Source organism: Nicotiana tabacum, chromosome 1 (assembly GCF_000715075.1).
Source record: "Nicotiana tabacum cultivar K326 chromosome 1, ASM71507v2, whole genome shotgun sequence".
Taxonomy (NCBI): Eukaryota; Viridiplantae; Streptophyta; class Magnoliopsida; order Solanales; family Solanaceae; genus Nicotiana; species Nicotiana tabacum.
This window is the reverse complement of record NC_134080.1, coordinates 52,966,283-52,988,872: the sequence shown is the minus strand read 5'-3', so window position 1 is coordinate 52,988,872 and position 22,590 is coordinate 52,966,283. Positions and strand designations below refer to the sequence as shown.

General features: G+C 41.1%; 1 pseudogene; it reads right to left on the bottom strand.

The window, feature by feature from the left end:
- LOC107830670 (uncharacterized) overlaps positions 1 to 14,926 on the bottom strand; it is a 38,153-nt pseudogene extending 23,227 nt beyond the window's left edge.
- Between the last annotated feature and the right edge of the window lie 7,664 nt (positions 14,927 to 22,590).

Sequence of the window (22,590 nt, the reverse complement as noted above, 5' to 3'; positions counted from 1 at the left end):
CGAGAAGTCCACGGAAAATATGGGACTTGGGCGTATGCCCGGAATTGAATTTCGAGGTCCTTAGCCTTAGAAAATAATTTTTGAAGAAAATTATTGTGTTGTTTTTAAAGGAAATAAAGAAATGAATTAACGTTTGATCCCGTTGATATCGGTCCCATATTTTGGTTTCGGAACCTGGTATAAGTTTTTTATAATATTTAAGTCCTATCTGTGAAATTTGGTGAGAATCGGAATTGATTTGATGTGATTTCGACGTCCGATTGAAAAGTTAGAAAATCATGAGTTTTGAGGTTAAATTCATAGTTTTTGATGTTATCTTGATGATTTGATCGCATGAGCAAGTCCGTATGATATTTTTTAACTTGTATGCATGTTTGGTTTGGAGCCTCGAGGGCTTAGGTGAGTTTCGGATAGGTTTAGGATATGTTGCGCTTGTTTTTGGATGCTTCATCGTCGTTTTGTCAAGAAAAAATGATACCACATTAAGCAAATGAGATCCAAGTTTAGTTTTTATTGAACCATCAGATTAGTATCGAAATTACAGAGCCATAGGAAAAAGAATCATCGAATTAGGACATTGTATGAGGAAGTTATGCTCATTTTCGTGTCGGAAAAAATTGCTGGTTTTTGGTGTGGTTGCAAATGCAAACTTTTTCATCGCAATTGCGATGCCCAGTTCCCAAATGCAAACTTTTTGTCACAAATGCGACTTCTGCCAGCCCTGCCTTGTTCGCAAATTGTGAGGGATCGCAAATGCGACATCTGAGGCCTGTTAAGTGAGATTGTTTACGGGATTTTCACCCATTTTTTCAATTTTCTCAAACCCTAAACCTCCATAGGCGATTTTCTAAAGACCCAAACTTCTCCAAATCATTGGGTAAGCGTTTCTAATCAATTTCCAACTATATTTTGTGATTATATCTTAGATTTAACATCAAATTCATGAGAATCTAAAGGAAAATTTGGGGAAAATTTGTGAAATCTTTAAAAAATATAAAATGATGATTTCAAGGACCAAATGGTGTCGGAATTAGATAATTTTCGTATGGGTGAACTCGTATCGGAATGGGTATTCAGTTTTTTGTAACTTTTGTTGGGTTCCGAGGTGCGGGCTCGGGGAGTTGACTTTTGTTGATTTTTTGCAAATTGTATAAGAATCATAGTTTTGTTAATTGAAATTATTTTCTTTTGCATTGTTTGATGTATTCAAGTCGTTTTTGGCTAGATTGAGCTGAGCGTTGATGAATTAGTAAAGGAAAAGCTAAATTGAGTATTGAATTGGCTGAATTGAGGTAAGTATCTTGCCTAACCTCGTGTGGGAAACTTCCCCTTAGGATTTGAGTCTTCTATGTTGATTGTAGTCCATGTACGCGAGGTGACGAGTGCGTGTTCGGATTTATTTATGAAAATTTGGCCTTTTAGAGTTCTTAGATCCTTGTATTCTCTGAGTATGAAGTTGTCTTGATATGATTGAGCTTCCATTTACTAGTTTCACCTCTAGATGCTTTAATTGAAATTAATTGTTTTTGATTCATTCTTATTACCTAGTTAACTCTTATTTTGCTTAATTGAAGATTTTTACCTCTTCTATTGCCATGCTATCTTTCATAACTGCTTGTCTTTATTGGAAACCATTATTATCTCTCCTGTAATTGTTTAGTCTTAATTGAGGTTATGATTATCTTCCCGCTGCTAATCCTTAATTGAAATTGTTGTATATTCTTCGTAATTTGCCCAACCTTAAAAGAAGTTTAGGTATCCTATATTTAGTTCACATTTCCTTATTTGGAATTATTTGATTCGTGTTAGCTTCCTTGTTGTTGAACTACATATTGTGGGATTATTGTTTCATATTATTTTCTCCCTTCTTGAGTTGTTCTTATTAATTTTAGTATTGTCTATTGTGGTTATTCCTTGTGAGCTAGTTTTATCGTCTTCGTGTGATCGAAAGTTCTCGAGTTGATTTACTTATCATGTTATTGTATATATTGTCATTGTTGTTGTGGTACTTGTGGTGGTGCACGAGGTTTCTACTGTACGGTTGTTGATATTATGATGCACGAGGTTTTTGCCGTGCGGTTATTGTTATGGTGTTACTCGAGGTTTCTACCGTGCTATTGCTACTATTGACATATTGCAGATGCAGTGTGACATGGCGTAATTTGTGTATATATATATGCTTATACGTGGGTTGCGCATGTGGCGAGATAAGGTGGGAACATTATGATGCACGTGTGGCGAAACAAGGCGGGCACTTATTATGTTATTATTTGTACACGTGGCGAGACAAGGTGGGCTATATCAGGGATTGATTGTGATGATTTGTGATGGCTTGGGGGCATTCTTCTGTTTGATATTGTATTGTGGTACACTTACCTGTATGTGTTTTATCTCGTGGAAGTTGTGAGAAAACATCTTATGTGTCGTCCATTCTTTTCCTTATGCTTATTAGCTGGTAGGAACCATGTTAAAGCACTTGCACAAGCATACACATAGTTGAACACTCCTATTGGATATGAAGTTTTCCTGATATTGCTGAGTATAGATGTACGCCCTCGTCTACTTATCATATATGTGAGAGTAGCTCTAGTTATTAAGTGAGTTATCAGCGTGACCATGAGTTGTGATGGGGCCACTGGATGCCAAGTGTTAGGGTTCAGGTATTGGGACGCATGATCTGTAAGTTGTACGAGGTTCGGTATTTCGTGGAGTCCGTTAGCTAAGACTTGATGTGAACACTGTCGTAGGTTCTGAGTTATTTTTACATTTACTATATTTGTGATTTAGGTTTTGGGTTTATGATTTCGCTAGCTCTTCTATGTCACTATTATGGTATTTTCGCTATTACTTGTTGTTTTTCTTCCCTTACTGTGACTGTTGTATTGTTAGCCATAATGTGTAGTCTTTATATATATATACGTCATGTTCCGTTGTTCCTATGCTTATATTTGTACAGTTTATTAGACCGGTAGGTGTCTTGACTGCTCGTCACTACTCCAGCGAGGTTAGTCTTCCGTTGTGGTGTGCTCGTGCTACTCTTCTGCACATTTTTATTGTGCAGATCCATGTGTAGATCATTAGTAGTTGTGCGGATCATTGGTGAGGAGACTCAAGGTAAACCTGATGCTGCGTTCGCAGGCTTCGGAGTCACCTTCTTACTTGTATTCAACTATTTTCACACTTTTCCAAACAATTTATAGAAGTGGTAGCTAACTCTTTAGACCTTATGACTTGTACTACCGGGTTTTGGAAATATGCTAATTGTATAATGAAGGATTTATCCTAGAATTTTTTTTAAGATGTTATTTATTATTGTTGTTCTTCTGTAAATATTAGGCTTACCTAGTCCTTAAGACTAGGTGCCGTCACGAAACCCAATGGAGGTGAAATTGGGTCGTGACACGAACTCTTTGTTCTCACAAAACCTTAAGCTCTCTCTTTACTCCCTTGTTCTGATTTCTGCATTAAGTGGCTTTTATTTGGCCGGCTGAAAGTCAAGGCAAAATTCTCTGGATTTTAACTGCTATTGCATTCTTGTTTGCTTTCTTCTCAACTGGCATGCCTTAACTCCTACTATTCTATTCTCCATGCTCTCTTAGATTAATCTATTTCAATATTCAGCACGATTTTGTTTGCCACATGACTGTATGATTCCACTAAGTGATAATAGTAAACTAAGTTATCTTCAATAATGTGAATCCCTGTCCAATTCAGCTGTATGTTCCCTGTTTTGACTATTGTTAGATAATGCAAGCATGTAATGTATGGCTAATTCTCTATGTTAGTTCAAGTATCCTTTCTTTTGTGATTACTTTAAATACTAGTATGAATATCTAGTCTAACTAAATGCCAATCTGCTTGAAATATGTGTTGAACATGAGTTTTCTTGGTTCTTTAGTGCAGTTCTGTTACTATTTTGTATCCACTGGTTTCTAAATTTGTCCCCCTCACCCTTACCCTTATGAAAAATAGTTATTTCTCTAAAACTTTACCCTTACCCTCTATGCACTGGTTTTCAAATTGCTACTCTTTGTCCTTTAAGTTCCTGCCACCCTCAGTGTAAGCACTGACTAGGGTCCTTGAGACTCTTCTGAACTCTGACACGTTGAGGGTAGTCTTCCAAACTATTATGAACTGTTTTTTTTGAGTGTGGTCCTAGTGTGAGCATTGTCCAGGGTCCTTGAGGCCCTTGGGAACTTGACACACTAGGAACATAAGTCTATGTGCCATGTATAGGTCTTCATTTATGCTTCAGAGTTACTACGTTTGAAGGCCTGGTTCCCTGGTTTATATTGGGCCTATGAAGTCTCCCTATAGTGTAATGGATATTTCTATGTAATTTATTCATTATTGTGACGACCCAGCCGGTCGTCTTAAGAATTTATGTCGCGTTCCCCTATTAACTGCTTTCCCCGAGTTTATTTCTTCTATTTTGATTTGCCGGGATGTTCGGTTTTGAATTTCGGAGAGTTTTGGGACACTGTCCCTAAATGAGAGCTTAAGTGTTGGAGAGTTGATTGTAATCGGACCAGTGTGAAGACAACCTCAGAATGGAAATCTGATGGTTCCGTTAGCTCCATTGGGTGATTTCGGTCTTAAGGGTATGTTCGGATTGTGTTTTGGAGGTTCATAGCTAATTTAGGCTTGAAACCAAAAGGTCGAATTTTAATGTTTCCGCTTCGATAGTGAGATTTTGATCCGAGGGTCAGAATAGAATTTCGAAAGTTGGAGTAGCTTCGTAGTGTTGAATGTGACGTGTGTGAAAAATTTCAGGTCATTCAGACGAGGTTTGATAGACTTTTTGATTGAAAGCATATTTTTAGAGTTTTTGGGATTCTTAGGCTTGAATCCGATGAAAAATAGATGTTTTGATGTTCTTTTGAGCGTTCCGAAGGTTGGAACAAGTTTGAATGAAGTTATGGGATATGTTGGTAGGTTTGGTTGAGGTCCAGGGGGCCTCGAGATGATTTTCGATGGTTGACGAAAAGATTTTTGGGATTTGGAGTTGTAGCTTCAACTGTTTTACTGTCATAACCACACTTGCGAGTGTGGGACAGCAGGTGCGGAGCCACAGAAGTGGCGGATCAATCGCAGAAGCGGAAATGGGGAGGTTCAGTAGGAGCCGCAGAAGCAGTATGCTTTTCGCAATAGCGGTACCGCATCTATGGATGGTGAGTCGCAGATGTGAAATCTGGTTTTAAGTGAGGAGTCGCAGATGCGACCAGTGTTCCGCAAAAGAGGGACCGCAGAAGCAGTCCCAGGACCGCAAATGCGGTAACAGTTTGGCGAAAATATGAAATTTTGAGGGTTTAGTTTCAAAAGATGGAAATTTGATTTGGAGCTCGGGAGATGGCGATTTTGGGAGGAAATTGAAGAAGAGATCAGTGGGTAACAACTCTTTAACCCTTTCTAGTTATATTCCATCAATCCATAGTTAGTTTCATCATTTAATTTCGGATTGGAGATGAAAATTGGGGAAAAGTTGGAAGAAAGTTCTTAGACCTAGAATTCGACTTTTGATTAGGAATTTGACCTTAGATTTGGATAATTTTGGTAAGCATGAACTCGTGAGATATGAGGATTCTGAAAATATAAATTTTACCCGATTTCGAGATGTTGACCCGAGGGACGTTTTGGTCATTTTACCTAATTTCGCGTATTAGCTTAGAATTTAATTGTAGAATTAGTTACTTGAAGTGTTATTTACATTATGCTATTGAATTGAATAGATTTGGGCCATTTGGAGTCGAGTGCTCGTGGCAAGAACGTGGTCTCAGTTGATTATTGAGCCGGTTCAAGATAAGTGGCTTGTCTAACCTTGTGTGGGGGACCTTCCCCTTAGGATTTGGTATATTAGATGTTTGAAATGCCTTGTACGTGAGGTGACGAGTGCGTACTTGAGCTAATTATTGAAAATCCAAATTTCTTTAAGTAATTTCAATTGTGATCCTTTTCCTGTTTCATTTTACTTGCAATTAAAACCTGCTGTTAACTTGGAAAAATCATGTCTAATTGACTTAACTGTTTATTTGCTTAAACTGCCTTAACTGAATTATGTGAAGCATGTTAGATTAGAAGTACCTGTTTACTTGATACGTAATTGAGCTTAATTGAGTCTTCTTGTGTTGCTGCTGTGTGTTTTACTTTGGGACTACGGGACGGCATCCCGGGAGATCCCTTGAACGTATTTATGATTTGAACTGAGGTGCGGGATACCGAGAGATTCCTGGCACGTATATTGAGGATACCAAAAAATCCTTGGGATACCAAGAGATCCGTAACATATATTGAGGATATCGAGAGATCCTCGGGATACCAAGAGATCCCTGGCATATATTGAGGGTACTAAGAGATTCTCGGGATACGGAAAGATCCCTGGTTATTTCCTTGTGATTGTTTTTGCCTCTATTTCAGTTATTGAATTCCTCGTTTTCCTGTATTAAATTCTTAGTGTTAGTTTTCGACTTTACTTCTTATCTTATACTGTCATATCTTATATTTTTATTTTATCTCAATAGGGCCCTGACCTTCCTCGTCACTACCCGATCGAGGTTAGGCTTGGCACTTACTGAGTACCGTTGTGGTGTACTTATGCCCCTTCTGCGGATGTTTTTCATGTGCAGATCTAGGTACCTTGACTCAGAATAACCATCCTTGAGGCGATGCGACCCTTCGGAGACTTCGAGGTATATCTTCCACGTCCGTTGATCGAGGAGTCTCTCTCTATTCTCTCTTGTAGTTATAGCCCTTCTGTGTTTACTTGTTTTAGACTATTCTGGAGTTAGAGCACTATGTATTATCCTTAGCTTGTGATTCATGGGTTTCCGGGTTTTGGGAGAGATATATTTTGGATTTGAGAGATATATTTTGTATGCCGAGTGGCACTTTTAAAACATAGTTTTATTACATTATTTCTGTTTTAAATTGCATTATTCTGCAAATTGGTTTATCTTCTACATTTTAGGCTTACCTAGTTGTAGAGACTAGGTGCTGTCACGATAGTTCACGGAGGGCGTACTGGGGTCGTGACAAGTTGGTATCAAAGCTCTAGGTTCATAGGAGTCATGGATCACAAGCCGGTTTATTAGACTCTCGCTGCTCGGTACAGAGACTTTTGTACTTATCTACGAGAGGCTATGTAACCGTTAGGAAAATTCCACTTCATTTGATTTCCTTATTGTACGAGATTTTGATATCATAATTCTAAACTTCTGTCTTTTATTCTCTCACAGATGGTGAGGACACGTGCTACCCGAGACGATCAGGCACCCGCGCCCCCTACTGCAGCTGTCAAAGGCCGGGGATAAGGTAGAGGCCGAGGACACGCACGTAGTCTAGCTAGAGCACCTGCGCGATCTTCCGCCGTGGTACCATCAATAGTTCCAGACGAAGTCCTGGAACCTAATACGCCTACTGCTACCATTACTCCGGCTCTTTCATGAGCATGTACACCACTTTGTCTTAGGCAAGGTTGCTTCCCCTTGCTGCAACTACGTCTCTGGCCGGGGGAGCAGCACAGACTCCCGCCGCATGGACTCCTGAGCAGCGAGTGCATATTGAGCACGTCCCTAAGATTATTCCTGTGCAGCTTATAGTCCGAGATCAGCTCGAGGATAGGGCATTGACTTCCGAGGATGAGCAGTTGAGGCTTGAGAGGTTCAAGAAGTGCAAGCCTCCTGTATTCAGTGGTCTAGCATCGAATGATGCTTTGAGATTTCTAGATGAGTGTTACCGCATTCTCCGTACCATGGGTATATCAGGATCGAGCGGGGTTTCCTTCACTACTTTCTAGCTTCGAGGGGCTACCTATGAGTGATGGCACACCTATAATTTGGACAGTTCGGATGAGGCTGCTTCATTGACTTGGACTCAGTTTTTAGATCTGTTCCTAAGAGAGTATGTTCCTCAGAGCCTCAGCGACGCATGGCGCGCAGAGTTTGAGCATTTGCGCCAGGGTGCTATGACTGTCTCAGAGTATAATGTCCGTTACACTAGTTTGGCTAGACATGCCCCAGCCTTGGTTTCTACTATTTGCGAGAGGGTTCACTGGTTTATTGAGGGCCTTATTCCCAACATTAGGTCTAGCATGGCTCGTGAGTTGGAGATGGTATTTCTTATCAGCAAGTGGTGAGCATTGCTAGGAGGATTGAGGGTCTGCATGCTAGGGAGAGAGAGGATACAGAGGCAAAGAGGTCTCGAGAGTCGAGTCATTTCTCTGGTGCCCATGCCCCAGCTGTAGGTCATCATGGTAGGGGTTATATGAGTTGCCCTATTCATTCAGCTCTTCTAGCAGCCAGTGGTATTCCAGCTCCTCCTAGACCTTAGGAGCCTTATTATGCACCTCCGGTATCTAGCGTGCCTCCTGTACAAGGTGCTTTCAGAGGTCAGTCCAGCAGATCTGGCCCGAGCCAATCACAGCCACCTCGTCCTCCCATAGCTTGCTTTGAGTGTGGTGACACACACCATGTGGTGAGGGATTGCCCTAGACTTGGGAGGAGTGCGCCTTCACAGACTTCTCGGCCACAATGCGCCCTACAGAGTTCTTAGGCTATGGTTACAGCTCCAGCTGCTACCCCACCTACTCAGCCAGCTAGAGTTGGAGGTCAGGGAGGTAGAGGACGCCCTATAGGGGGAGGCTAGGCCAGATACTATGCCTTTCCTGCCCGTAACGAGGTTGTTGCCTCTGATTCTGTCATCACAAGTATTATATTAGTCTATTACAGAGATGCATTGGTTCTATTCAATCCAGGCTCCACTTACTCTTATGTGTCTTCTTATTTTGCTCTGTATTTGGGTGTGTCTCGAGATTCTTTGAGTTCCCCTATTTATGTTTCTACTCCTGTGGGAGATTCTCTTATTGTGGACCGCATTTATCGGTCGTGTTTGGTTGCTCTTAGTGATTTTGAGACCACAACCAATTTAGTGTTGCTCAGCATGGTAGATTTTGGTATTATCTTGGGCATGGACTGGTTGTCGCCCCATTATGCTATTCTTGACTGTCATGCCAAAATCGTGATGCTGGTTATGCCAGGTGTACCGCGTGTTGAGTGGATGGGTACTTTAGATCACACTCCCAGTAGAGGTATTTCTTTTCTTAAAGCTTAGTGTATGGTTGCGAAGGGGTGTGATGCGTATTTAGCCTATGTGAGAGATGTTAGTATTGATACCCCTTCGGTTGATTCAGTTCATGTAATACGGGATTTTCCTGATATGTTTCCAGTTGATCTTCCAAGCATGCCGCCTGATAGAGATATTGATTTTTGAATTGATCTGTTGTCGGGCACTTAGTCCATTTCTATTCCTCTGTATTGTATGGCTCCTCCTGAGTTGAAGGAATTGAATGATCAGTTACAGGAATTACTTGATAAGGGTTTTATTCGGCTCAGTGTATCATCTTTGGGTGCTCCTGTCTTGTTTGTAAAGAAAAAGGATGGTTCTATGCGTATTTGTATTGATTATCGCTAGTTTAACAAAGTTACAGTTAAGAACCGTTATCTTTTTCCTCGTATTGATGATCTGTTTGACCATCTTCAGGGCGTACGAGTATTTTCTAAGAATGACTTCAGCTCAGGTTACCATCAGTTGAAGATTTGGGAGCCAAATATCCCAAAGACTGCTTTCAGGACTCGGTATGGTCATTACGAGTTCGTTGTTATGTCATTTGGGCTGACTAATGCCCCAACAACCTTTATGCATTTGATGCATAGTGTGTTCCGGCCGTATCTTGACTCGTTTGTTATTGTCTTTATTGATGATATTCTGGTGTATTCTCGGAGTTGGGAAGATCATGAGCAGTATCTGAGGACTGTGCTTCAGACTCTGAGAGAGAAGAAGTTATATGCTAAGTTCTCAAAATGTGAGTTTTGGTTGGATTCAGTGGCATTCTTAGGCCACGTGGTGTCGAGTGAGGGTATTCAGGTGGATCCGAAGAAAATGGAAGCCGTGCAAAGTTGGCCCAGACTATCCTCAGCTATAGAGATCTGCAGTTTCCTTTGATTGGCCGGTTACTACCGCCATTTTGTTAAGGGGTTCTCATCGATTGCAACCCCTATGACCAGACTGACCCAGAAGGGTGCTCCGTTCCAATGGACGGAAGAGTGTGAGGTGAGCTTTCAGAAGCTCAAGAGAGCTTTGACTACAATCCCAATTTTGATACTGCCTACAGGTTCGGGGTCTTATACGGTCTATTGTGATGCCTCAAGGATTGTCCTCAGAGCGATGTTGATGCAGGACAGAAGGGTGATTGCCTACATATCCAGACAGTTGAAGGTACATGAGAAGAATTACACTGTCCACGACCTTGAGTTAGCAGCCATTGTTCACGCCCTGAAGATGTGGCACCATTACTTATACGGGGTTCCTTGTGAGATTTATACTAACCATTAGAGCTGCAACACCTGTTCAAGCAAAAGGATCTAAATTTGCTCCAGGGGAGGTGGTTAAAGTTGCTGAAGGACTATGATATCAATATTTTGTATCACTCGGGCAAGGCCAATATGGTGGTCGATACTTTGAGTCACCGGGCAGAGAGTTTGGGGAGTTTGGCTTATTTACCAGCATTAGAGAGACCTATGGCGATAGATGTTCAGGCCTTAGCCAGCCAGTTTGTGAGATTGAATCTTTCAGAGCCCAGTCGGGTTCTAGCTTGTGTGGTTTCTTTGTCTTCCTTATTTTATCGTATCAGGGAGCGTGATAGCTTATATGAGTCCACCAAATTGTAGAGTACCTAGTCCTCTATGAGACTGATACGTAGAATGTAGTAGATAGAATGTAAAGAAGGCAAGAGATTTTCTACATGGAAAAATCCCACACAAGGGGATCAAAAAACCATGACCTGCTCTTGTAGGCTTTTAACTGAACTAACTTGTAATCTACATATTACAAGCTACTTTGCAAACACCCTATTGCAAAGACTTCAAACTAACTTATTATGCAACCACCACAAGCCACTCTCTAACTCTCCTAGTTACAGAGGATTTAACTTATGACTATTCCTAGTCATAACATAAACTCTAAAGTTTACAAAATTGGTTTGTTCCTAAGACAGTGCTTCGGAGAAATCAAACTAGGAATTACAATGTAGAACAATTAACAAGATTACAACTCAACTATGGATATACATAAGACTTGTTTAGAAACTGATCCTTAGTGGAGTTATCTTCTTGTTCTTGACACACCAGTGACTTCAATACCGGATGAATGCTTTTTCTTCTTGAGAGAATATTACTGAATGCACAAGTGATGGTGTGTCTTGCACCAGGTTGTTTTATCACAAAAGATATCATAATAGATAGTGATGTCAACTCCTGGTGTACTTCTTCCCAGTGAGAAGCGACTGCTGCACTGTATGCACAACCACTTCTGGGATACCAGTTCCCCCTTAATCTTAGATCTCCCTCCTTGTCATTATTAGTTCCCCCTCAATCTCAGACCCCCTTTTTTATCACAGGCATAATATTACCCCCAACAACAGCATTCACTTACATGCATAATATTACCCCCAAACAACAGTGTTCGCTTCTTTTTCCCCCTTTTGGCATCATTAAAAAGAACAAGTTTGTCGAAGAGCACAAGAAGATAATAAGCATAAAGAAGTCTAACATAGCTAGCTCATGCCACATATGTGTACACAACATGACAGAACAGAGAAGCTGGAGGAGCACAATATTGTACACACAAAGAAAGGGGAACTATTTTATTAATGTTTACATTGGACTGAGCAATACAGGAGTAGTAATGGTTAAGTTCAACATAACATCACAAAAATAAGTAAACACAAGTAAAACAGTAGCCACAGGAAGTTGGAGCAAAAATAGCTTGACACTGGAGAGGATCCTAGGGAGCACTAAATGAAGGAGGCTTGGATGAAGAGACAATAATGGTTTTGAGAACCAGGTCCAGTCTAGCATTTGCAGCCAGTTGTTCTTCAAGTAGTTGAGCCCCAAGTCTCTCGTTTTCCTTTCTCAGTCGGGCTACCTCCTCATGTATAGAATTAGGTCCCTTAGCTGCTTGGCTAAGCTGAGTTTCCAGTATGGCATTTTGAGCCCTCAGCCTTCTTATTTCCTTAGAGGTTGTATTTTGAGTGTTTATCAGTTGAGAAATGGTCGAGATGCTTCAACCAACTTATTCTATACATTCACATTCTTCTAGAGTGGTCTTAGAGAATGTCTGCTTGCGTGTTCCCACTCTAGGATTTCCGAAGGGAACCTTATAGAATCTGAACACTTGAGTGAGGAGAAAGCCATAAGGTTACCCATGATTGCCACCCTCAAAATTTGCCACCTTTTGCATATGATCTATCATGATTGCTGGCAAATTGATTGGTACAAACTCATCAAGCGCTTCCATCAAGACCAAATCTGATTTTGTAGCAATGGAACGTCTCTCAAAGCGGGGTAAGAGTACTTTATTAACCAGTTCAAAGAGAAGCTGGTACTTAGGAAGCAATACCTTCTTATGGACCTGTTCCCCCTATTGAATAGTTTTCTCTTTCATGATGTCTCTCCGAAAGTTTATTCCATAGATGTCTTTAACTAAGGACACACCTACACACAAAATTCTGAGAATTTTACAAGTGCATAGATGTGATCCCCCTCAACAGTGAAGAGAGATGCGTAGAAGGTTTGCACTGTATCTTCGTACACCTGAGGCATTCTCCCTTAAAATAGGTGTTCCCATTGTTGAAATTCCACAATCTCCAGAATTTGTCTCATACCTGCCATCTCCGAAATTGCTGGATCAAATGTTCGTCCCCACAACACCTTTTGAATTCTTAATCTCTGCTGGCATAGAACACAATCACAGGTGAAGGAACTTGTTAAACCAGGTTCCTTAACAGTTTCCCCTTTTTGTTTTCTAGTCCCTTCGACAGACTTTCCTTTCCAGCTTGCTGCCTCCACATTATTTTCCTCAGACATGGCTAGCTCTGATTTACTCCGTTTAAGCTTTTTGTTGTACTTCACGGATGACCCTTTCTGTTCCTCAACAGTTTTCTTAATCGTCATAGACTGTTGCACTAAGGAACCAGGTTCCCTAGAAGCATCTTTGTCTATCTGGTTTACTGACACACTCTTGATGAAATCCTTTGGATTCATTTTCCTCTTTCTCCTTGTCTTGAAACTCCTCTTACTTTTCTGCAATGAGGATTCAAAATTCTCTTGATGTAGGGACCTGGTGATGGGTGATTTGGAAGAAGACTCCAAGAGCTTGGAATGAACAGGAGGTGCAGGAGTGAGTTTGCATGGAAGTGAATCAAGTTCATCAGAAGGTTTTTCAAAGAATATCTCATGAGCCAAGGACTCGAGGGGTGCTATTGTTCTTACATCTCCTAGGAATGGCATGTCTTCCTCGCGATACTCAAAATAGAGATATGCTCCTTCATTCATCAGAATCTTAGCAGATGTAGCCATAATGTTATGAGCGGCTTCCTTTTCCAGTGACTCCTTTAGAGTCATTGTTTCCAACATGGAGGTGTTCAGGTACTGGTCAGGATCATCCTCAGGGGCTTCTGATACTTGAGGAGTAAGACCTTCTGTGTGGTCTTTGATGAGATCGTAGGATTGACTAGACATAGGATTCTCAAAATACTGGTAAATAGGGTTTATCAGAAATGGAAAAACTGTAAGGGTGGAGGAGGAACCGGAAGTGTATAAGGTGGTAAAAGGTGTGAAATAATGATGCTTAGGGAATGATTTTGAAGGATATTGAAGAAGTGGGAATAGTGTTAATGGCGAGGGAATGAGAAGATTGTTCGATCGCCATTATATAAGTACTTAGTAGACAAGTAGAGAGAGAAAGAAATAGATGGAAGGAGGATCCTAGCTATACACGGGAGATGAAGGTTCATGACTTGCCGTGAGAGAGAAAGAAAGTTTTATTGGAAGAAGAACTAATGATGAGTGGAGAGCGAAACAGGTTCTGAATAGTTCAAAATATGGCAGTAGGTTTGTGGGAAAGTTTTACCGTGTAGAGGGGATGAAAGCATTTAACGGACAAGACACGACACACAGACGTTGAAAAGTAGGATGAAGTGGCAGTTGAATTACATAATATTTATATATTTTTTTGTTTAGAAATGGCATGCAAAATTAAGCACATTACTACTAACCTGAGATGCAGGAACCTGATGCTAGAGCAGTCTTTTGAACAAAGTTTTAGCAGCTCCCCTCTTACAGTTCATTACTGTATCTTTACCTTCTATGATCATCATGTGTGTTTACCTACAACGGTATTGATGTGAGTTAGGATTGGTCAGAAAACACTTTAGCTACCCTTACCTGACGGTGTCTTACAAAGTCAACAGATGGAGGACCAGTTTCTTCATTAGTTTCTTATGTCCCCTTCTTCACCTTGATTTATCCGAAATATTCTCTACTTGAGGTTTTGATGCAGATATCTAGAGTTTGGTCTTCTGTTCTACAATCCTTTCCACCAATCAATCCCTTCTTCATATTGGCCCTCAGAAGAAGATCTCACCCTTCAATGTATTTGCAATTTCTCTCCAGGTGTTGATGAGGTCATTTCATTTTGCTTCATTGTCTCCCGAAATATGAGGTAAGCATCATGACAGGTTCACTTTGGTTTTCCAATTTGATACAGAAGTTGGTTGAAGAGAGAAATATGGAGGTTAATTTGATTTCCCCACACTTTGTGTTCTGCTGCTTGTGTAATGCCATGAGCTGTATCTTTACTTCTTCTTTCAGCTTCAGTGGTAGCAAGTGACGTACCCGATTCTTTGTGAGATATGGAGGATGATGTTGTGTTATCTTTTGCTAGTTTCCTTCATCTTGCTTACTTTATCATCTTCCTGATTTGAAGCCTTAGATATTTCCCAGAGACAGGATTGGTTCATCATATTAGTATTCACAGTTTCTTTCTTGGCAAGGGAGAGTGTCTTGTTAAATACCCCATGAGCATCTCCTTCCATTTAGTGCTTCCTTTGTAGGAGATCTTATGGCCTTGTTTTGTGGGTTGTTCCCCAGAAGGATTCCTTCACTCGCCTTTTTGCATTGCGCTTCCCAAGCTGATCCTTCCTGATGTCAGGAACAAGGCATTTTCTTCCAATTGGCAGTTCCTGTTGAGTTTTTTTGGGAGGGACCTGGTTCGAGACCTGTTCTCAAAAGTAGAGAGCAGTATTCATTCCTTTTGCCCAGAATTTCTTGGTGATTCCATAGGCGATGAGCACAATCCATGCAGCATTTTCCAATTCTGTTCTTTCATTCAGCTACGCTGTGGAGTCCTTGGTGTAATTGTGTGTGATCACTTCTCTCCCTCCTTCATCATTTTTGTGAACTCATGTCCAGGTGATGCTTGAGTTTGGCAGACTGCTGACCAGGTCTTGGAGGTGAGAAGTTTGCATATACCAGTCCTTCATGACATGGTTGCAACTTCATTCATCTCATATCGCCAGCTTGTGGAGATTAATGAATAGCAAGAGTGATTGTTCTTGTTACCATCGTTCACTCAAACTACTTGGAGAGTTATCAGATTGGTGACTGCACCCTTTTTAGGCCATTCACATAGCGCTCGTTCCCACTCGAGTGCCAAAGGAACCTTTCTGCCTTTTCATTTACTGAGAATGTACCCTTTACTTTCTTCTCAAGGATACATTTCCCTCCTAAAGGGCTTTCAGTTAGAAGAAATGCATGATATTTTCAGCTGCATGCTTTAGGCATCCACTGTCCATAGTCCATTGCAGCCTGCTTCCTTCCACTGCTCCATGCACATGCACATCAAGGGTTAGAATTAGGAACCCAAACTAGTTTGGGTCCCTTGTTACTATAAAAAGGATGAATGAGGGATTTCCTATTCCATGCAGGCAACATCTACCTTTTGCGAGTGGTACCTTATCCTTTGCTAGTAATCACTCTATCTGTAAACGTTTTGTTCTTTTGAGTAGACTAAACCCTGCCCTGGAAATTTTCTTTAAAATGCCCGTTGTTTCCATAGTGGGTACATAGCCAGTTATCAGGTACAGTGGCATACTTGCTATGTGGGTTGTAGGGAGTTTTCTCCCTTTGGAACCCGATGCCCTGCTTGTTCCCACTATTGTTGAGATACATGGCAATGACAGCATCTAGGGACCAGGTCCACTTCAAGGATTTCTTAAGATTATTTCTTACTTTCTCCAACTTATTTTGGAGTCACTGATTCCTCTCGAGTTCACTGCAGAGACTGGTCTTTACAATAGTTAACTCCTTTTTGAGAAAGATGTGCGACTCACTGGCTAATTCTTTCCCTTTCCCAAGACTTACATTCCTATGTTCTCTATTGAGTCCCTAAATGGTTTCCTCTAGATCAGTGCATATCACTAGTAGGTCATCCCTTTCCTCTTCAGTAGATGCATCTTTTTCTTCTAAAGTGTGTTTCTAATTGCTAAGACCTTGTATTGTTTCTTTTAGATCAACAACTACTAACATCAGATCGTCTCTCTCATTTTCCACACTACTTATTTTTTCATTCAGGGACTCCTTCTCTTGTTCAAGATTAGCTATGATCTCATTTAAGTGCACTACACAGATCACTAGATCATCTCTAAATTATTCGGCCTCTCCTAGTTCTATGGTCAGGATCTCCTTATCATTTGCGAGACTATAATAAGCATCAATTAGGACATTTGATAAAGATCTTAGCTTCTTAGAAGAATAGGATTTCAGATATATCTGAACATCCCTGAAGTTTACCTCATCGTCTTCATCTTCTTCTTCATCATCATCTAACTGAGCCATCAGCGCGAACAGTGAATCATACTTTGCTGCTTCAGTTTCCACTGCCATCATGGAACTATTTTCTCCATCTGATTCCCTTTCGGATTCACTTGAGGAGTCTCCCCAAGCAGCAAGATCCTGCTTAACGATATTGTCTGTAGCACTTTTTCGATTGAATCTTTTCTTTGGAACCAGGATCCTTTTTCCTGCTTTTGTCAGGATTTTGCTTGTACTGCTCCTGTTTCGTGAGTGGGAAGTCTTTGATGAAATCCCTAACTTTCCACATCCGTGACAGAGATTGTTGTTCCTTGTTTTACTTGAACTGCCCCACTTTGGTATGCCACCATTTCTTCGAACCATTTTTTGAAATCTCTTAGTAAGATAGGCCATGTCACTATCTTCATCACTTGAATCACTCCTTTCAGCCTTAAGCACCAGGTTCTTTTCCTTCTTATGCTATCTTCTTTCACTGTCTTTCTTTCTTTTCATCTTAGTATGTTTTCAGATTACCAATCAACTCATCCTTGGGCAGAGTTTTTAGATCTTTAGCTTCAGTGATGACATTTACCTTACTTTCCCATGACCCAGGTAGAACACTAAGAATTTTCCTTACAAGCTTGTTTATGGGAATGACATCTCCAAGTGAGTGAAGCTCATTTATGATAGAGGTTAATCTGGTGTGCATATCTTGTATGGACTCATCATCCTTCATCCTGAAGTGCTCATATTCAGTAGTGAGTATGTCTATCTTGGATTGTTTGACCTGAGTGGTTCCTTCGTGTGCAATTTGTAAGGCTTCCCATATTTCTTTGGTAGTATCACAAGTTGATACTCTGTTGTACTCATCAGGTCCTATGCCACACATTAAAATTTTGAGAAGGATTCCAAAAATTCCAGAACAGATCCAACAAACTTCATTACAAGTAGAACGTCCGAAGGATCATTCACCAAACTGGGGTAGAATTTTGACGAGAACCCTTAAAATTCTAATGCAAGGAAGCCACAATGTCTCTAAAAGTGTTACAGTTATTAGTTCACCTAATTTACGTGATATTATATACCATTATGTTTCATAAAATGATTCTATCAATAAATGCACATATTCGAAAAGTTTATTTCTGTGACAGCCAGGTGTTACCTAGGGTAACTTGAATAGGGCCTCCAGAGCAAAGCAAAGAAAAGCAAGCAAACAAAGGCATGAACCAACCTTTCCCTCAAAACTCACAATTTTTCTTTGAATGCAGGCACAATGAACATAACAGGAGTATTCACAAATATACACACATCAAAATCACTAACTTCATAACAATCGGTCCGCCAAGTGCAAATATATCTCCATCTAAGAAATATTCTGCTCCTATTTGCTATTTGTCTATTGCATAAGGCTAAGCTTTGCCTCCTCTCGCATGAGTCTAAGCCCTGCATCCATATTTGCATAAGACTAAGCATCACCTTCTCTTTGCATGAGACTAAGCCCTATCTCAAATCTTGCATGAGGCTAAGCCCTGCCTCCATATTTGCATAAGGCTAAGCATCACCTTCTCTTTGCATGAGACTAAGCCCTGTATCAAATCTTGCATGAGGTTAAGACCTACCTCCATATTTGCATAAGGCTAAACATTGCCTTCTCTTTGCATGAGACTATGCCCTGTCTCAAATCTTGCATGAGGCTAAGCTTGCAACCCTATTTGCATAAGGCTAGGCATTGGCTTCACTTTTCATGAGACTAAGCTGTGTCTTAAATCTTGCATGAGGCTAACTCATGCCTCCATATTTGCGTAAGGCTAAGCCTTTCCTTCTCTTTGAATGAGACTAAGCCCTGTCTCAAATCTTGCATAAGGCTAAGCATTGCCCTCTCTTGCATGAGACTAAGCCCATCAAATCTTGCATGAGACTATGCCCTGCCTCGACATTTGCATAAGGCTAAGCATTGTCTTCTCTATGCATGAGACTAAGCCCTGTCTCAAATCTTGCATGAGGCTAACCCTTGCCTATATATTTGCATAAGGCTAAGCATTGCCTTCTTTTTCCATGTGACTAAGCCATGTCTCAAATCTTGCATGAGGCTAAGCCTTACCTCCATATTTGCATAAGTCTAAGCATTGCCTTCTCTTTGCATGAGACTAAGCCATGTCTCAAATCTTGCATGAGGCTAAGTGTGACGACCTAGCCGGTCGTCTTATGAATTAATGCCCCGATCCCCCTATTAACTGCTTTGCTCGTGTTTATTTCTGCTATTTTTATTTGCCGGGAAGTTCTGTTTTGAGTTTCAGAGAGTTTTGGGATACTTAGTCCCTAAATGAGAGCTTAAGTATTGAAAATTTGACCATAGTCGGAACAGTGTAAAGACGGACTCGGAATGGAAATTTGATGGTTCCTTTAGCTCCACTGGGTGAATTCGGGCTTTGGGGCGTGCTTGGATTGTGTTTTGGTGGTCCGTAGCTTTTAGGCTTGAAATGCCGAAAGGTCGAATTATGAAGTTTCTGGATCGATAGTGAGATTTTTGTCTAAGGGTCGGAATGGAATTCTGGAAGTTGGAGTAGCTCCGTAGTGCTGAATGTGACGTGTGTGCAAAATTTCAAGTCATTCGAACGAGGTTTGATAGACCTTTTGATCGAAAGCATATTTTTAGAGTTTTAGAGTTCTTAGGCTTGAATTAATGGTTGATTTGTCATTTCAATGTTGTTTTAGGTGTTTTGAGGATTGGTATAAGTTTGGACAGGGGTATTGGACTTGTTTGTGCTTTTAGTTGAGGTCCTGGGGGCCTCAGGATGATTTCGGGTGGTTAACGGGAAGTTGGAAAGTTGAAAATTGCAGCTTAAGTCTTTGGGATGTTGTCATAACCACATCTGCGGTTGGTAGGCCGCATATACGACTACCGCAGATGCAGAGTTGAGCCGCAGAAGCGGCTAAGTGGAATTTGAGCAGGGACCGCAGAAGCGATAGAATTACCGCACATACGACATCTGGGTCGCAAGTGCAGAGATGGAACTTTAAGTGAGAACCGCAAAAGCGGTTCCCCAACCGCAAAAGTGGTATCGCAGATGCGATGGGTGGATCGCAGATGTGGGATTGCTGGGCAGAACATATAAATAGTTGCCTTCACGAATTTAAGTTATTCTTTCACTATTTTCATCTGGGAAGTGAGCTTTTGGGGAGGTTTTGAGAGGGAATTCAAGGGAACTTCGAGGAGGTAAGATTCTTGGAACCTAAACTCGTTATTGAGGTGATTTTTATCATTTTAAACATGAAAATTTAAGGAAAATCAGTGGTAAAATTGGGGGTTAGGGCTTGACTAATTAGAGACCTTTGAGCGATGATTTGAGGTCCGATATTTTTATTTTTGGTATGACTGAACTCGTGAGAGTGTGAGGATTCTAAAATTTAAATTTTACCTGATTCCGAGACGTGGGCCCGAGGGGCATTTTGGTCATTTTACCTAATTTCGTGTATTAGCTTAGAATTTAATTATAGAATCAGTTACTTGAGCTGGTTCGAGGTAAGTGGTTTGCCTAACCTTGTGTGGGGACCTTCCCATTAGGATTTGGTATTACTGCTAATTGAAATGCCTTGTATGTGAGTTAACGAGTGCGTACTTGTGCTAATTGTTGAAAATCCGATTTTCATTAAGTAATTACTAGTATGTTTCTTTTCCTGTTTATATTACCTGCACTTAAAGCCTGTTATTAGCTTAGGAAAGCATGTCTAAGTGTTTTAATTGCCTTATTTGCTCAACTGCTTACCTGAATTCTATGCAGCATGCTAGGCTAGGATTACTTGTTTGCCTTAATATGAAATTGACATTTTCTAAATATTTTCCTAATGCTACTATGTAATTACATTTGGCACTACGGATGTGGGATTCTGGTAGCTCCCCCTTGTCTGTTTATTTGGGACTACGGATGTGGGATTCCGATAGATCCCCATGCACAGTTATATGGAACTACGAGACTGCACCCGATAGATTCCCCCAGTACTAGTATTTACATTTGGGACTATGGAATGGGATTCCGGTAGATCCTCACGCAGTATGAGTTGGACTACGGGACGGGATCCTGGGAGATCCATTGGATATGTATATTTGGGACTACAGAACGATATTCTGTTAGATCCCCGATTGTTATTTTGGTGGCGAGCCGTATTTCTTTTTGTGTTTACCTTGCCTCGGTAATAACTGTTGTTGCCCTTTATATCTTGTGTTACTTTTACAGCTGTACTTATTTATACCGTTCTGTTCTACACTGTCGAACTTTATATTTTATTTAATCTCAATAGGGACCTGACCTTCCTCGTCACTACCAGACCAAGGTAAGGCTTGGCACTTACTGAGTACCGCTGTGGTGTACTCATGCCCTTTCTTCGCAAGCTTTTCATGTGCAGATCCAAGTACTTTAACTCAATCCAATCACCCTTGAGGTGAGGCGACAACTCCAGAGACTTTGAGGTATATCTGTCGCGTCCGCGGACCAAGGAGTCCCTTTTCATTCTATTTTTTAGTGATAGCCCTTCTATTTTCTTCTGTTGATGTAGACATTCCATAGTTAGAGCATTTTTGTTATATTCATATGTTGTGATTCATGGGTTTTCGGGTTTTGGGGAAAATGTATTAGTGTTTAAGAGTTAATATTGTGAATGTCGAGCGACACTTTTAAATGATGTTTTATTACTTTATTCCTGTTTTAAATTGTTTTCTTCCGCTAATTTGGTTTATCTTCCGTATTTTACACTTATATAGTCGTAAAGACTAGGTTCCATCACTATTGTTCACGGAGGGCGAACCGGAGTCGTGACAAGTTAGTATAAGAGCTTTAGGTTCATAGGAGTCATGAATCACAAGCTGGTTTATTAGAGTTTCGCTGATCGGTATGGAGATGTCTGTACTTATCTACGAGAGGCTATGTAACCGTTAGGAAAATTTCCACTTCATTTGATTTCCTTGTTGTGCGAGATTTAATGTCACAATTCTAAACTTCTATCTTCTATTCTCTAATAGATGGTGAGGACACACGCTACCCGAGATGATCAAGCAACCCCACCCCCTACTGCAGCCGTCAGATGACGGAGCCGGGGTAGAGGCCGAGGACGCGCACGTGGTGCAGTCAGAGCACATGCGCAAGCTACCACTGAGGTACCACTAGCAGATCCAGCCGGAGCCCAGGAACTTGATACGCCTACTGCTACTACTACTCCAACACTTCAGGAGACTCTAGCACAGTTCATGAGCAAGTACACCATTTTGGCTCAGGCAGGGTTGCTTCCCCTTGCTGCAGCTACGTCTGAGGCTGGGGGAGGAGCACAAATTCCCGCCACCCGCACTCTTGAGAAGCGAGTGTATGTTGAGCAGGTCCCTGAGATTATTCCTATACAACCTGCAGTCCGAGATCATCCCTAGGACAGAGCAGCGACTTCCGAGGATGAGCAGTTGAGGCTTGAGAGGTTCAAGAAGTACAAGCCTCCTGTTTTCAATGGTCTACCATCGGATGATGCTCTGAGATTTCTAGATGAGTGCTACGACAATATCCGTACCATGGGTATATCAGGATCGAGCGGGGTTTCCTTCACTTTTTTCTAGCTTCTAGGAGCCGCCTATGAGTGGTGGAGCACCTATGAGTTAGACAGTCCCGATGAGGCTGCTTCACTGTCATGTACTAAGTTTTTAGATCTGTTCCTAAGAGAGTATGTTCCTCAGAGCTTTAGGGACGCATGGCGTTCTGAGTTTGAGCACTTGTGCCAGGGTGCTATGACTGTCTTAGAGTATGTTGTCTGTTACATAGATTGGCTAGACATGCCCCAGCCTTGGTTTCTATTGTTCGTGAGAGGGTTCACTAGTTTATTGAGGGGCTTATTCCCAGCATCAGGTCTAGCATGGCTAGTTAGTTGGAGA